This window comes from Crinia signifera, chromosome 6 (assembly GCF_055691185.1).
Source record: "Crinia signifera chromosome 6, ASM5569118v1, whole genome shotgun sequence".
NCBI lineage: Eukaryota > Metazoa > Chordata > Amphibia > Anura > Myobatrachidae > Crinia > Crinia signifera.
In genome coordinates, this window is record NC_139222.1 from 49,344,272 (window position 1) to 49,361,474 (window position 17,203).

Below are 17,203 nucleotides of genomic sequence, written 5' to 3' on the forward strand. Positions count from 1 at the left end.
ACTATACCAATCCCTAGGGAAAGCCATTGTTGAAAGAGAAACCTCATATTTGTAAATTAGGTGTTTGAGGTGGTCACTAGGGCCCTTATTCTGATTGGTGCGGCCGGATCCGAATATGCGGCCAGGACCGTGCATGCGAAACCCCGCCTTCCATACGGATCGCCAACTCCGTCCGTACGCGGTAAGAAGCTGGCCGAACGGACCGCACGTGTATTTTTCACGGAATACGCCTCCTCCATCTCAGGGAACCTCCCCCATCATTCGATGGTCGCAGACCATCGAATGCAGGACCGAGTGGTCCACCAGCTCCCGCAACCTCAGACCACACGGACATTTTTCCGTGCAAAAGCAGGGATCTGGGCGGGCAGCTGACATCCGGCGATGTCATATGTCCGCCCCCTACATGTGCGTCACGGCCGCATTACCATACGTACGCCCAGCGTTTGCATGGGAACGCCCATGAAACGCGGGGCGTATGCATATGGTAATGAGCCCAAATAGCCCTTCACGCCCCTCTCCACCCCCTGTTCGTAGTGTACACATTTCATGCGGGATTTGTCCGTACGCCCCGCTCGCACATGCGCAGAGACGCCTCTGCACATGCGCAGACACAAAACATCGGCGGCACGTACGCACGCGGATATTACCGCACCAACCAGAATAAGGGCCTAGGAGTGGTGCTGTCTTTGGGGCAAGGATCAGTGGCAGAGCTTGTTGGTGGTGGGCCCAGGTGCAAAATATAATTTGGGGCCCTCCTCCTTCACCCCAACCCTAGTTCACAATATGCAACATGGCAGTGGGTGACCGGGAGAGGCAGAGAGGAAAAAAAACAGTGGGTGACAGGGGCAGCAGTGGGCCCTGTAATACTGCTGCACCAATGGTAGTTCCACCTGTAACATGGATCTTCTGTTTAGCAGTCTGTGCAGGCACCTGGAGCATCCACAATCATTATAAGACCGCACTTTAAAAGCTATTTTTCTTCTTTCTTTTCTTTTCTTTTTTGTAAACTGCTCTCATCTGTAATCTGATATTTTTCATTCCAGTAGTTTTTGATTTATTTTTTTGCATTTTAAAAGTTACATAGCATTATCAATTCGCATCCCTGGATACAACATGATTACCTCATATGTCATGGTACCAATTCAGATGTAACCATAGCAAAAAACAGTAGTATGTGTACTCTAGAATCCTATGTAGAACAGTCCTGTGTCCAGCTAGAGCAGGGGTAGGCAAGTAATTTTGAATGGAGTCCAGATATTTCTAATTATTTTGATCGAGGTCCACAAAATCAAATATCTGTAATGTAATTAATAACAAGTTTTTATTTTGATGCTGAAACTTATACTTAAATTTTAAGGAATGTAGTATAAGTTTCAGCACCAAAATAAAAACTTGAGGCTTAAAACTTTACGAACCTGCACCACCGGGTAGCTTGATTTTCCCTTGTGGCAGGACAGAGCTGTCAGTCCGTCTCCTGTGCCTTTATGTTTGTTTGAAGCCTTGGGGCTTCTACATGCTGCAGTGCACATGGTGGACTGGGATCGTCATCAGTCACTTCTGGGATGCCGTGTCAGCCCGCTCACGTGACACATGTAACCAATCGCTGTAATACTGGCACCATGGAGGGGAAGGAAGATGGATGCTCTGGCCTCTGTCATTACAGCGCGACTGCTATGTTACTATAGCACTAATCTATATTCTAGTGGAAGTCCAGTTTCCTGTCCTTCGTGGTCCGGAGTTGCCTACCGTTGAGCTATAGTATCATATAATATTATAGTAGTGCAAAACAATGAGGAAGCCGTTCAAGCCTAAAACCAACAGTATAAACCACAATTTCCAGGTAACACAATCAAATGATATAACATTTTAGAGGGTCCATTTGAAACTCCCATCTCTGTGGGTGGCATATTGGGCAGAGCAGTTTCTTGGAAGACTCCAACATCTATCCCACATTTTATCAAATTTAGCCTCCACCTTAAAAGCTATGTATGTAAATTTTTCATGCCCAACAACCTAATTAACCAACGTTATCTACGTGGCAGATGTAGGGCCTACCGAGGCCATCCATATTTGGCCCGCACATGCCTTTGCCGGTGTACATAGGTTGATAACATACCACTGTGAGCGTTTGTCTAAAGTGTCTTTTTCAAAGACAGCCAGTATGCATACCTGGTGGGTAAAGACTTCCAAAGGGATGCCAATGGAAGCTATTAGCCTAGTGATCTCCTCCAAGAATGATGTCATATTAGAGCACGACCACAGCAGGTGCCAAAATGTTCCACTCAGCGAGCTGCACTTCTAGCATCTGCCTGTAGCATCACTTCTGCCTCCTACTCTCAACAGGCACTCCGGGATAATATGCACCCTGTGTAACACAAAAAGCTGCATCTGGTTATACTGAACTGTTTGTGGACACCCGAGGGCCTGCAGGGCAGCATCCCACATCACATGGGATAGAGGACCCATATATTTTCCCATAGCAATCTAAGATGTGGCATATCATTTTCCTGAAGGGAACTCTCTCTGCACATGCTACATCTGCCCTCCCCCCCCCCCCCCCCCCCCGCAGTGCACATGGGTTTGTCCATAAGTGAGATCATTAGTTTCTGAAGAGGTGAGTATTGTATGCATATGTCTCCCGCAACTGCATTCTGTTGAGTACCCCCAAACCATCTGTTGCCATCTAGTGGACAATCCGGTCAGAAGCCCAGTTTCAAACCAGTATATAGCTTGTCTCACTATAAATATATTAATAGATTTACATTTCCACTGAGTAGTAAACCCATAGGCAGAAGACTGGGCAGCACTCTAGATATGATTAAGACTGGCAAGGACACGTGAGGACCATTCCATCAGATGCGCCAGCTGAGCTGCCAGATAGTACAGCCTAAACATGGGAAGAGCCTGGCCTTCAGAAATGTGTGTCATTATGTTTCATTTATTCCTCACTCTCTGGTAAGACCATAAGATGGAAGATAATAAACAGTCGATATGTTTAAAAATCTGTTGGGGCACATACAGTACTTTGGAGAGTGTTGCAGAGCATACAGAAGTTTAGGCTGAGCTGTCATTTTACCCTGGTTCACCCTGCCATTTATTGTGAGAGGGAGTTTCCTCCATACAGTTATACGGAACGTAAATAGTTTAACTGGGGAACAATGTTTAGAGTCATATAATGAGATGGGTTGTTAGTGACCCAGACACCCAGGTATTTGAAAGAATCTACCCATCGTAATGGGAGGGGATTGGATGGGCATGTACCAATGTATGCACAATTTAATAAAATGTATTAATATATTCACCAAATTTAATAGTAATGGCTAGTATTGGAGGCATAGATACATTGTATTGTAATGCAAAAATCTCATCCACCTAAAGGGCAAGCTTTTCAGTTCCTGGACCCAGTGTATACCCCAAAATCTCAGGATTAGCCAGAAATTCTGTTGCTAAGGCGAACAGAGTAGGAAGAAGTGAAAAAAAAAAAGTGCAAAACCACCATTCTCAAAGAGCAGCAACCTAGCAATTGACACTTTACAAAATAATACAACAATAAAAAAAAACAACACACACAAACTGACGCATTCCCCCCTGTACACCATCCCAACCCTATCTGATACCCCTAGCAAGTGGAAAAGAAGATGATACATATCTGTTGACTGTCACCCTTGCGGACTGGGAGGAGTGTTTAACTATTTCACCATAAATCCAGGCCCCATACCAAACCGTTCCATGGCCTCTCAGAGGAACAACCACTCCACTCAGTCAAACACCTTTTGTGACATCTGAGGAGACTATGATGGAGGAGCAGGTGTCCCTGTGAGGACCCAGGGGGTGTGTGAACAGTCATCTCAGGTTTATGGCCGTAGACTTACTCGGTGTAAAGGCAATCTGATCATCATGTAATACTTGGGTAATGACCAATTTTAATCGGATCGCCAATACTTTCTCCAAGATCTTTATGTCAGTAGGCAGCAAAGATATCTACCTATATGACTCAACCTTTTTTAGGGTCCTCATCTGGTTTCAATAAGAATTAATGCTTAATTATAATAAATGAATGCTTCCGACATGGACCGATGCGTCTCCATGGAGACGCATAAGCCAAAGACGCTCTCAGCCTCTGTAGCGCTGGGACAGCGCAACAGAAGCTGTTAGCGGCATCGGAGATAGTCGGTTCTCCCCGCTGTCAGTGCGGGGGGAGCCGGCTGTGAAGAGGACAGCGCTGGATCCTGGAGCGGTGAGTATATTGGTGTAAAAGTGAGGTGTGTGAATGTGTATGGAATAAAGTTTTGCTTCTCTGTGTGTGTGTTTTCTTTTAACATTCTTTTTACAGGTGGACTACAAGTCCCAGCGGGCCCATTAATGCCCCGCATGCTGGGACTTGTGGTTCTCCAAGTCCCAGCATGCGGGGGAGGTCTGCTGGCACTTGTAGTTCTCCTGTATTAAGCAATGTTATGTATGTAAGATTTAACCATATCAGGCCGGCGTCCACTGGCCACGGACGCCGGTGACAGCCCCGGGCTTCAGCCCTGGACGGGTGAAGCTTGGGGGGGGACCCCTTTATGGGGGGGTCCCCACTCCTCCAGGTACCCCGTCCAAGGCTGACCAGCCACGGTGCTCATGTTTCGGCCGGGGGACCTTATATAAAAAGTGTCCCCCGGCTGTGGCATGACACCGAGGGCTGTTGGAGCCCGGTGCTGGTTTCAAAATACGGGGGACCCCTATGCTTTTTGTCCCCCGTATTTTTGGAACCAGCCCCGGCTCAATGAGCCCGGGGCTGGTTATGCTCAGGAGGGGGGACCACACGCAATTTTTTTTTATTTAAGAACAAAAAATCGCACATTTCCTTAAATTCGCACATTTTCATGCCTAAAATTCGCACATTATCGCACCTAATCGCACTTTTTTCTCCGAAATTCGCATCTCATTCACTATGTAAAAAACGGCCAAAAAATGCGATTTTAAAAAGTCCGATTTGGTGTGAATTTTAGACATGCCTAAAAATCGGAACCCATAGAATGTCACCCTATATGTTTCTTCTATAATTGAATGGGTGAAGAATCACACACTAGGAAGATATATTCATATTATCTAAAGTGGAGGGATCTATAATATTTAGTTCCGTGTGGTTATATTGCCACACAGACAATTAGCGGTGCTATCAGCTGGTATTATATTCTCTTCCTAGAATGAGCTGGAGTCACATCTGTCGGGATGGATCGACAGTCGGGATCGGGATTGAATACCCCCTTAGAGGGCTATCCTATTAATACAATCATTTTTCTTGCAAAAAAATTGCTTTTTATTGTTGTTGTTGTGTGGTCATTATTGGGCTATACAATTATAGCCAGTGGTGGCTCCAGAGGTGGGGCATTAGCACAGTCCAAAATTTAAATAGGGGAGTCTCACCAACTACAATCCCTAAAGCTGCCCAACACTGCCGGCCAGGTCTCACTGACAGTTTTTGTGGATCCCCTATCAAAAAAATTGCAGAAAGCCACAGCTCAGACTGAAAGAAAAAAAAAAAAACACCTGTGCAAATGCATCGCAGATCACTATACATTTGCAGATACCATTGTACTTAGTAGTAGTAGTAGTAAGTTTATATATAAGGCGCCACAAAGTGTCCCCAGCGCCGTACATAGCAAACAAAACACAAATTACAAGGTAACGTATAGGGTGTGTAAATAAAATAAAGTATAAATATAGGTATAGCTGGTAGAACTAAGATCAGCATCAGTTCTGAAGTAGGTGTCGAAATTGTCGAGGAGACTGAAGATGAAGTAGAGGAAGGGAAGAACCGGGAAGGATCACTGGTGAGGTAGAGAGGTAGGGTGAGTACGTGAGGAAGGAGGGCCCTGCTCATAAGAGTTAACAGACTAAAAGGAGGTGTGTGGACGAATGAAAAACAATAGAATAAGTGGGAATGGATGGAGGGGTAGGGTAGGCAGGATAGGAGGAGCAAAAGGTTCTAAGCCAGTGGTTCCCAAACTGTGTGCCGTGGCTCCCTGGGGTGCCTTGGGACACTTGCAGGGGTGCCCCGAGTTGGTGGCCCAGGAACATTTCAAATTATTTATGATCAATTGTTTATGGAAAAAACCAGTGCTGGTGGCTGCCAATCATAAAATACTGTATGTGTACAAACAGAAGCCAATCCTGCCCTTTACCACATAACTGAACATAAGAATCACATATACTGTAAACACAATCTTAATTTTATATATATTATTTTGGGCCTAGGGGTGCCGTGGAAAAATTCTGATACTCCAGGGTGCCGTGATCCGAAAAAGATTGGGAACCCCTGTTCTAAGCATTTGATTTATATCCAAAGTATCACAAAGCTCATACTTTTTATAAAATTGGTTTACACTTTATATCATAATAAGATATTTCTAGCAGCTTTATTATGATTGTAAATTAAATATATAAATGATTTGTTTCGTTCAATAGGTCTTTATTCTCAATATCACCCAAAATGGCCTCATTGTTTAACATTAACAGCTGAAGTGTCCAAATCTCATTGTATCACTTAACAAGTGGAGAGCGTGTATTGGGCTTTGTGTACATCTCTCCAGCTGAAGACAGTCCCTTTCTTCTCAGTCAGGGCTCTATAGTATATTATAGCACAGTACAGTACCATCGCCAGGAGGACAATGCTCACTGAGTTCTGTTGTGCTGCACTCATAATCATTGTTGTGTTTGTGTCTAGTGATATTGCATTATATATTGTGTATCATGCTAGTATTTCTTCAGCCACAAGGGGGCTACCTTGTGTTTGTAATATTTCTCTGGAGTAATATATCCAGACTTACTATCATTAATGCTTGGTTATTCAATAATTTAAAGCCCCATACTATGTATTTACTCTTCTTTTTAAGTTCCATTGCTGCTCCACCTTCTTCTATATCACTGTTTGCAAACTGCTGACCCACAGCTATCCTATTGCACAGAAACTCCCGTTTGTGTCCCACTTCAAAATAAACTCTTGCTCATATCTATTTTCTCCAAGACCTTCTCTCCCTTTTTTTTTTCACGCTCCACCAACTGAATCAGGCTCTCGGTCAGTTTTTACAAGGCATCCAAGTAACACTCTACTGCCTAAAACAATGTATTCATATATTGCAGTGATGGTTTTTGTGCAGTAATAGACCATCAACCTCACTGTAGCGAATGGTGCATGATCAGCTACATTCGGGTGCTGTTTTCAGCATTTAAACGCATGAAAATGGCACCTAAATGGCACCTCGCACCCTTCGGACCTAATAGGATCAACCACTATGCCTGAAATCCTGCTCCTACCTCTTTATTTATTACCCATTTGGATGAAGAACTTAGGGCCTTAATCTAGTTCACTCTAATACCCCTTTCAGACATACTACCCGGGATTTTAGACCCGGTTCAAACCATTGCAGGTGCGCAGGACCCGGATTTTAGAGGACTAAAATCCTGGGTAGGCTCTATTTCAGACAAACTCTAGTCCCGGGATTGTGCGCGTGCACGTGAAAAATCCCAGGATTTTGACGTATTTCTGAAAGGGGTATTAGAGGCAAATTCCTTCTTAGATGGACAAAACCATGTGCACTGCAGGGGGGGGGGGGCAGATGTAACAGGTGCAGATAAACCTAGATTTGGGTGAGTTATTTTGTTTCTGTGCAGGGAAAATACAGACTGCTTTATTTTTACACTGCAATATAGAGCTCATTTTGAAGTAAAACCCCACCCAAATCTAATTCTCTCTGCACATGTTACATCTGCCCCACCTGCAGTGCACATGTTTTTGTCCATTTGAGATGGAATTTGCCTCTAAGAGTGAACTAGAATAAGGCCCTTAGTGAGGACTATGCAACTAATTGGGCTCTTTTTCCTCCCTCTTTGAGCAAATGTATTACACATAGATGAAGGCACACTCCCTCATGCTACAATGTGTACACATGGGCATACGCTTAATGGTACGCTGCATGACATAGTCATACTAATGGTGTTTCCATTAATTCCAATGGATGTGTCGGTACGCTAGTTGCGAAGGCTGCTATATCTGTACAAGATCTATTTTGAATTGAAGACTGACTGTATTTGAGGATGAAAGCTGAGGGTCCCCTCTTTCCATGGGTACAAGAATTTTAAAAATCGGCCCTTGGGAACCGGAGATATCTGACTTCAAAGCAGTGGTCCCCATCCAAGCCTGTTAATTGCTCTTCCCAGTCAGATATTTCAGGTTCTGTCTGACTTAGAGTTTTTCTGAGGGTATATTCCAAAAGCTGGGACTCTCCCCCTTTGAAGGACATGAGTAGCTTGTCTCTACTGTTCCCAGAACCAGAGATATCATCCTTCCAGCAGCTGGTTACTGCTCCAGCTCCACACACCTGGTATGTAGTTTTATATATTCGTTGGCAGATTTGCTCTGCCTCCTGAACTCTGATCCCCCTAGTCCCCAATACCATTTGGTAGGTGGGATCCTCTAGTTGTTAATTCCATTAAAATCTAAGAAATCTATTTCTGGGAGCAAGCTGTCCTCCTACCAGAAAATAATGAATAATAAGCCCACTCCACTATACACCCCTCCTCTGCATATTAAACATCCTCTACCACCCTGGAAGTTATGTATCAGGGCCCCTTCATTCAGCCCAATGCCCCCTTCTCCCACCTCATCTCTCACCATCTGTGCAGTAAAGGGATAATTAGTGGAAATTACTGATCCAGGCCCTACATGCTGAGCGGTTGATATATTACCCCTTACCACCCGTGGGACATCAAAGCTTCACCCACCCCTACCGCTGGAGGATCGGTAGGTGCCCCAATACATTGCTATGCCCAGGCGTCTACACGGCTGTTGACGCCCATGTGTGTGTGTGTGTGTGTATATGTATATATTTTATTATTATTAATATACATTTGGTCTATCTATAATACTTTAACTGACCCGGCATATACTGGATCACCTAAGTGTCCATCTCCGTGCTTTGCTCCGCCCCTCTGGAAACCCCCTTCTGAAAATTCTGCGTTTGCCACTGCTCTGAGGCACTTATGTATTATAGCTTCCCTTCTGGACTTGTAACTCGGTGGCACTGCTATGCTATTACTGATTCCGGTCCTTGTGTCTCCCTCCTACATCCCTATAGATTGTAAACTTGCAGCAGGGCTCTCCTACCTCCAAGTCTGTCTGTTGTTACCCAATTTGTTTTATCACTGCGCTATATAAGAAACTGTTAATAAATAACCACCATGGATCGATGCATTCTATTCGCTCTGTTAAGTTACCCCCTGGGGCTATTCAAGTAAAGCCTTTTCTACTTGCTGTTTTTGGGCGTTAACACACAGAATCCAGGTTACGTTCAGGGCCGTCTTAAAATTAGGAAGGGCCCCTGGGCAACCTAGTTCACTGGACCCCCCCCCCCAAATTAGTTTGCCCAGGAGCCCACAGTCACCTCCCCAACCCTCACCTCTCTGGCTCCGTGCGGCAGCCAGTCAGCTTCCGGCGGCCGGGGATCCGATCATCTTCGCTGGGGGATCCGGGCAGCGGGACCAGGGCAGCGGCGGTAGCTAGGAGCCTGCCCTGAAGTGGCAAAGCGCTATTAACTGGCGGGGCGGGAAGCGCTGTTGCATTTGAAAAGACTGGCCAGACGCTGATTGGCTGAATTCAGCCAATCAGCGTTCGGCCAGTCTTTTCAAATGCAGCAGCGCTTCCCGCCCCACCGGCAAATAGTGCTAATGGGAAAGATGGTGGCCGGGTGGCGGGGATCCGACCATCCTCGCTGGGGAAGGGGATCAGGGCGGCGGTGGCGGTAGCTAGGAGCCCGAAGCGGCGAAGCACTATTTGTCGGCGGGGGCGGGAAGCGCTGTTGAATTTGAAAAGACTGGCCGGATGCTGATTGGCTGAATTCAGCCAATCAGCATTCAGCCAGTCATTTTAAATGCAGCAGCGCTTCTCGCCCCCCCTGCCGGCAAATAGCGCTTTGCTGCTTCGGGCTCCTAGCTACCGCCACCGATGCCCTGATCCCCCTGCCGGATCACCCAGTGAGGGTGATCAGAACCCCGGCACACGGACCCCCGAAATTAAATTCACTGCTAGCTAGGAGGTGAAGCGCTATTTGCCGGCGGGGTGGGAAGCGCTGTTGCCTTTTCAAAGACTGGCCAGATGCTGATTTTCTGAATTCAGCCAATCAGCTTCCGGCCAGTCTATTCAAATGCAACAGCGCTTCCCGCCCCGCCGGCAAATAGAGCTTCGCCGAATCAGGCTTCTAGCTACCGCCACCGCCCTGATCCCCCTGCCCGGATCCCCCAGCAAGGGTGAGCGGATTCCCGGACCCCGGCCACCATCTTTCCCATTGGGCTGGGCCGGGGGCCCCTAGGTCCTAGGGCCCCCGGGCAACTGCCCATCGTGCCCAATGGGAAAGACGGCACTGGTTACGTTTCACAACCCAGGTGTTAACCTTGTCTTTTGCACCACGGAAAACAGCTATTTACGCCTGTTCAGACCCAAAATGAAATCCCCTTTAAGTGCTGACTTCAGGGAGTGATTAAATAACCCTCTTTGTGCATCATGAACAGTATATTCTATCTGAAATAGTAAAAATATACAAGTGTAATGTTCTTATTAGAAGCTTTCTTACTATACTAATCCAGTTAATTACTTTAGTTAATTTTAGTGTATTGCCCTTTATTTTTGCAGTGGGACAACGGATCTCCTACACGTGGTGTTGAATTGTCCCAACTGACTCCATAGAAGGCGTTGATTCATTTCACTCTGGGTAGGTAAGTAGTTTTCATTATATTTTAATTTGTACTTGTTGATTAGTGATAATCCGTCAAAGTGAAGTATTCAATTAATAGTCATAACAGCAATATAACATAATGATACACCCCATATCTCCTTAGCATTGAATCCCCACGTCCCTGCAGACAGGCTGCATAAAAACCCACAAAAATGGGGTTCCTAGAGACCATTTCTGTTGCTTAGTTTAGTTATCCAGTTACCTTGGTGCAACTTTTTGGCCTAATAGACAATGGTAAAGCACTTTGGGCCAGATTCTATAAGCTTCAAAAGTGATAAAATGGAGAGTGATAAACAGCCAACCAATCAGCTCCTGTCTGACATTTTTCAAACACAGTCTGTGACATGATAGGTAGGAGCTGATTGGCTGGCTGTTTATCACTCTCCATTTTATCACTTTTGAAGCTTCGAGAATCTGTCTCTTTGAGTCCTATTGGGAGAAAAGTGCTATATACATATTTATTATTATTATTATTATTATTATTATTATTATTATTATTATTATTGTGAACTTTGATGTGTTCAGAATAGACTGAAAATGAGTGGAAATTATGTTATTGAAGTCCATGGTACTGTATTAACAAAACAAAAACAAAAAAAATCTGGGATTTTAGCTGTTATGTTATTATTTTTTTTCCTGAATAAATAAAAAATTACAGATTCAAAACCCGCAAGGGTGGTTTTGGCAAAACCAATCAACATTCAAAAATCACAAAGTCCTAAAAATGGGCAGATGCACACCCCTAAAAAAAACTATTGATCCTACAGTTTACACAGAATCCGTGGGTCTCCGCGCTTGAGTTTATACAGCCAAAATACTATTTTATTGAATAGATACTGTAGACCCGCAACAAATTGTATACAGTTATGTTTGTCGTTTTTGCTTTGTTTGATATTAAGCAGGTAAAATCGTCAGCCATGACGTTTTTTTATTTAGTTAAACATCTGTTTAATGCAGATTTCAATAGAAGAAATCAGTTTTTATACACCTCCAGAATAGATGGTACGTGTGGAAAAGCCTTTATTTTTTAATATATAAATTTCAGAACATAGAGCATTATCTATGCTGTACCATAAAAATACATTAGTTCGCACAGCACACTGAATGACACCAATAACTAGATTCTATTGCTAAAAGGTAATAGAATTCAGAGATCTTGGTTACATATATTTGCACAATTACATTGCCAAGGCTTCTCACTCTTGCTCCATATTACCCCAGGCTTTCATGCACCTAAGTGATATCACTAAACTAATTAAGCATCTGCCACTAGAATATATATCGATATACAGTATATATTCCTATGTAGTAACCAGCGACACTAAGAGGTCTTGAAGTTTTTGTTTAATAGAGCATCAATACATCATATTTAGATTTATCTAAGCTGTACCACTTTTCTTAGTGGTAACTATGGTGCGGCCAGACCAGCCATCTGTGGCCAGAACCAGCCATCTCCACCCATTGCCGTATGTGTATATAGAAAACAGAAATTAAATATTCCTGTGTCAGTGCTCAAAGTGTGCAGGTATACACTGGTATGGCATACTGGCACTTTGAGCACTGACTGAAAAACTACGACGCCACCGTATTTTCAAATTTACCACTATTCATGTGCAAATCAAAACTCTCGAGCCAGCAGCCCTGATTGTCTGCCCGTCGCAGATTTGAGATAACAGTGCCAGCCATAGGCGGACTGTACACCTACAGAATGAGGCCTCCGCAACCCCCTCTCCACCCGGCACCCTGCAGAGCAAGCAGCCTCCGCATCCACCTCCCCACCCAATGCTTGCAGAGCAAATGGCGTATGAAAACCCCCTCCTCATCTGTCAGCTGCAGAGCGAGCAGCCTCTGCAATCCACACTCCCCCCAGGCACCGAAGTTTGAGGACCCATGAACTAGAGGCTTGAGGCCAATGATGGAGATGAGTATGCAGACGAAGATGGTTACTGAGTGTTTGAGTATAGGAGAGCTGTGAGTGAAATGTGAAGAGAAGTGGGCTTTGACAACAGGAGGGAAGAGGGCCCTGCTCGGAGGAGCTTACAATCTAGTAGGAAGGGGAGACAGACCGATTACAAGAGGTACAATGGTTGCAGTGCAAATGGTGTCTGAGAACCCCCTCCTCGTCTGTCGCCTGCAGAGCAAGGGATTTCTGCAACCACCTCCCAACCTGGAGCCTGCAGAGCAGCATCCGCAACCCCATCCATGCCGGAAGCCTGCAGCGCAAACTGCCTCCACAAACCACCTCCCCGCCCAAGCAGCTTCAAAACCGTCCACTTCAAAATTTCCACTTCGAGCACTGTCTTGTGTTCGATTTTATATCTGTGTATCTAGCAAATATAAGCATGGGGATTTTGTTACTACTTTGATCAAAACATTTAATTGATATATTGTCGTCCAGTCAAGGCTATATAAGGCCTTATTGGGTGTGGCTCACCAGACAGCCCTTGTCTAGGTTTACTGTCTGTACCTGTGAGGAAAGTGCTTGTAACTACTATTTAATGGCCTCAATAAAAATATATACTCAAGGTATATCGGGTGCAGATAAATATAAAAATATATGTATAATTATAAAGTATAAAATAATTAATATAATTATGGATTAGCCACAGTTTTAATTTAATGTCGGGCTGGTCCCACAAGAATGATCAAATTCAACAAGGAAAACAAAATATTTGTAAGAGAGTTAATTAAATAATTACAGGTTGAGTATCCTGTATCCGAATATCCATTATCCGAATTATTCCGAAAACCATACATTCCAGAAAGTGAATAAAACTTTTTTTTTTTGCTAAAAACTTATTGGGGACATCTGTAACAGCACTACTGAGGGCATGATATGTAACTGCCATTATATATGTGCAAGACAATGATTGCTTGGCATTTAAATCCAGTGCCTGAGATTGTACCCAAACTTTGTTTCATGTTTTGAAACCTTGTTTTATGCACAAATAAAATATATTTGTGTTTATTTCATGTGTTTGAAGTATATGTAGAACATAAATGCAAGATACCTCAAGATACATCATTGAAATATTAAAATATTCCGAAATACGGAATAATCCGTTATCCAAAATTCTCCTGGTCCCGAGCATTTTGGATAAGGGATACTCAACCTGTATTTAATGTATATAAGAAAATCCCTTAACATTTCACATGTATATTTGCACACATAGATAACAATTTATTGTAGCGGACCCCCACTACACAGCCCTAACCTCGCTCACGTCACTACACCCATTATACAGCGGACACCGTATATATAAAGGAGACTTTTTCTTTCCAAATTGGGATCCCCAAACATTTAAAGGAACACTTCTAAAGAACAAACAATAAGGAGCTTGTCCCCCAGTGCCTATCTTGGGCTTCGTTCAAAAAGTTTGGAGATTAGGACACTAGAGGCTCCCCACCTAAAGGAGACTGTGACGCTATATAAAGTGGTTAAGAGCCAACCTAAAGTGAATACATTTGTGTACTTTGTGTATTATCATCGCATGCCACTACTTAAGGCATGCAATGCGATTTTTTTCATTGTAAAGACCCGATTTTTCATTGGTGACTTCATACCCCCACTATCCAACTATGCATGGAGTTGATGTTATATAGTGTGGCGAGCGCAGCGAGCCACCAAGCCCGAAGCATGGCGAGCCCTGCGAGGGGCCGCGGATTACTTTACATGTATTCAGCATCCCCTCGCGGGGCTCACTGCGCTCGCAACGCTTCGGGCTCAGTGGCTCGCTGCGCTCGCCACACTATATAAAATCAACTCCATGCGTAGTTGGATAATGGGGGTATGAAATCACCCATGGGTGACTATACATTTAAAAATTGGGTCTTTACAATGAAAAATCGCATTGCATGAATTGTATGCCACTATATTGCATGCGATGCGATGCAATACAATGAAAAAATCGGGCGCCCAGATATTACACAAGCACCGTGGATGCTGCTGGACATATGTTATGCTTTTATATTTAACTTGAATATTGATTTTTACTATTATTATTTTTTTATTTTTATAATTTGTTATCTATGAAAGCAAATATACATGTGAAATGTTAATACATTTTCTTATATACATTAAATAATTATTTAATCAACTCAGTGCACTCTCTTAAATTATAAATATTTTGTTTTCCTTGTTATATTTAATGGTCTGTCTGCAGCTCTAATAGGCCACCAAGTTTAGTGAGTACAATTCTATTCAACATATAAAGAGAATAAATCTGCGAAGAAAAGTTATTGTTCCATAATCTGTTGACAAGGGAAAATGCGCCACTGTTCAAGATGGATGTGGGATGATGGCCCGACAGTCAGGATTCCAACAGACAGTATACCGACATAAGAATACCAACCACCGGTACTCCAACAGAGGGATGAGCGCACAGAAACCCCTTGCGAGCTCGGTGGCTTGATGCGCTGGCCACAGGTTTTTGTTCTCACTCTATGGGTATCGTGGACCTCCATAAGGGAGAATTGCCACTGTCAGGCATGTAACAGTCCGGATTCCGATGTCGGTATACTGACCGTCTGGATCCCGACTATCGGCCCGTCATCCGGCACCTGTTCAAGATAAAAACATGAAAAGAAACCAACAAATAAATGATAAAGATAAATCTAACATTGAATTTCACATTTTTATTTTTTGTAAAAACTGAAAAAGAATTTGGTCACTTATGACAGAAAGGCCTCCTGTACAATTTGTTCTTCCGCCAGTGTTGTCAGCATTTTTCAGGTGTATAACAGGGACAGTGAGTCAGCCATGTGGTAAGCGTAACACTGCTACTAGAACATACTACTGGGAACGCTGAGCGGAAAGGACCCTGCTTTTTCACAAGAACACGTGTGTCCTAGCACATACTGCTGCTGTTCTACGAGGGGAAGGAAATTCCATTTCCTTGCCCATAATTCACGCATTCAATTGTTATGACTGCAAGAGAAATAGGAAGAGTTCTGACACGTCTGTCACATCTGCAGGCTTGTGTATATATAGGTGCATCCCATTTGATTTTATATATAGCCATAATTATACACTTTATGTGATCTTTTGTTATCTGTACCTCAGTTTTCACAAACTGTTTTTACATCTACCTCTGATGATATAGTTATTTCAACAAACCTTGTAATGCCAAACCATTAATATAGGAGTCGTACCGTGGGACAGAATAAAACGGTATGGATACCCACAGACATCCCACCAGTAAATACAGTAAAATATGAAAGTATTGATAATATTAAAAGTATCTGATCAAAGGGTACATGGAGTACACATGTAAGAGGCCTGAGCAGTGCCGAATTTCCCATTAGGCACGTGAGGCACGTGCCTAGGGGCGGCACATGTTTGGGGGCTGCACTTGGATGCTTCTGTTGGTGCTGTCAGCCTGAAATGTACCAGTAACTGCACAATATCCACTGTACTACTCCATATTCCATCTTGTATAGAGTGTACATGGATAGGGCATGCAGATACTGACCCTGTAAACTGTCCTACTGTACTTACTTATTCTATTCTATCAAATGAGGGCTTAATCAATAAAAAAAATACAATTAGGCAGGGGGGCGGCCATTATTGTTGTGCCTACGGGTGCCCTCGCTCCTAAATGCGCCCCTGGGCCTGAGGGCCTGTGCATCCTGACCAGTTCTTTTTTATTTATTTATTTTTGTGACCATGACAATGTGACAATGACAATACATTACTAGCACTGGGGTTTGGTGATGGTACCAGGAGCCATTCTGAGGGTCCCCCAAACTTCTCACCACCCACTGTCTGAGGAATCGGTACATCTGTCAGAATGAACTTAGGTCTACAGTCATTAGGTTGACCCCATTAGGTCGACTGACAGGAAGGTCGACATGGGCCAAGGTCGAATTTGCATAAAGGTCGACATGGGGAAGGTCGAATGGTCATAAGGTCGACATGGGTTTTTCACTGTTTTTTTATCCGAATGTCGACACAGTCGACATGGACACAGTTGGCAATGAGAATCGGACCCTCGCATCGCTCGCAATGCTTCGGGCACGGTGGCTCGCTTCGCTCGCCACAGCTTTAATAACCTCCTCCACGCCCTAGTGGATGGTAGGGCATGAAATACCGCCTGTCGGCACATGTCGGCTCAAAAAACAGTGAAAAACCCCATGTCGACCTTATGACCAGCCGACCTTCCTCATGTCGACCTTTATGCAAATTCGACCTTGTCATGTCGACCTTGGCCCATGTCGACCTTAAGTCAGGTCGACCTTCCTGCCAGTCACCCTAGTGGGGTCGACCTAATGACTGTAGACCTAAGTTCATTCTAATAGATGACCGCATCCCCTATCTGAATAACACTGTATTTACTGCCAAAGAGACTGGCAACAGGCTCCCATATATATACAGTATAATACATATCCAATGCAGAATGAAAGTCAAAATGCATGTCATTTGACCAGTACCA

At 43.9% G+C, this 17,203-nt stretch overlaps 1 protein-coding gene across 2 annotated transcripts in view; it reads left to right on the forward strand.

Annotated features, from left to right (window-relative positions):
* RASSF4 (Ras association domain family member 4) overlaps positions 1–17,203 on the forward strand; it is a 166,567-nt gene that overhangs the window by 26,257 nt on the left and 123,107 nt on the right. Inside the window, exon 2 of one of the 2 annotated variants that reach the window (XM_083146133.1) lies at positions 10,670–10,752. The gene's annotated coding sequence lies outside the window, so the exon portion shown is untranslated. The remainder of the gene's footprint in view (positions 1–10,669; positions 10,753–17,203) is intronic. The other variant, XM_083146134.1, reaches the window with a different exon arrangement.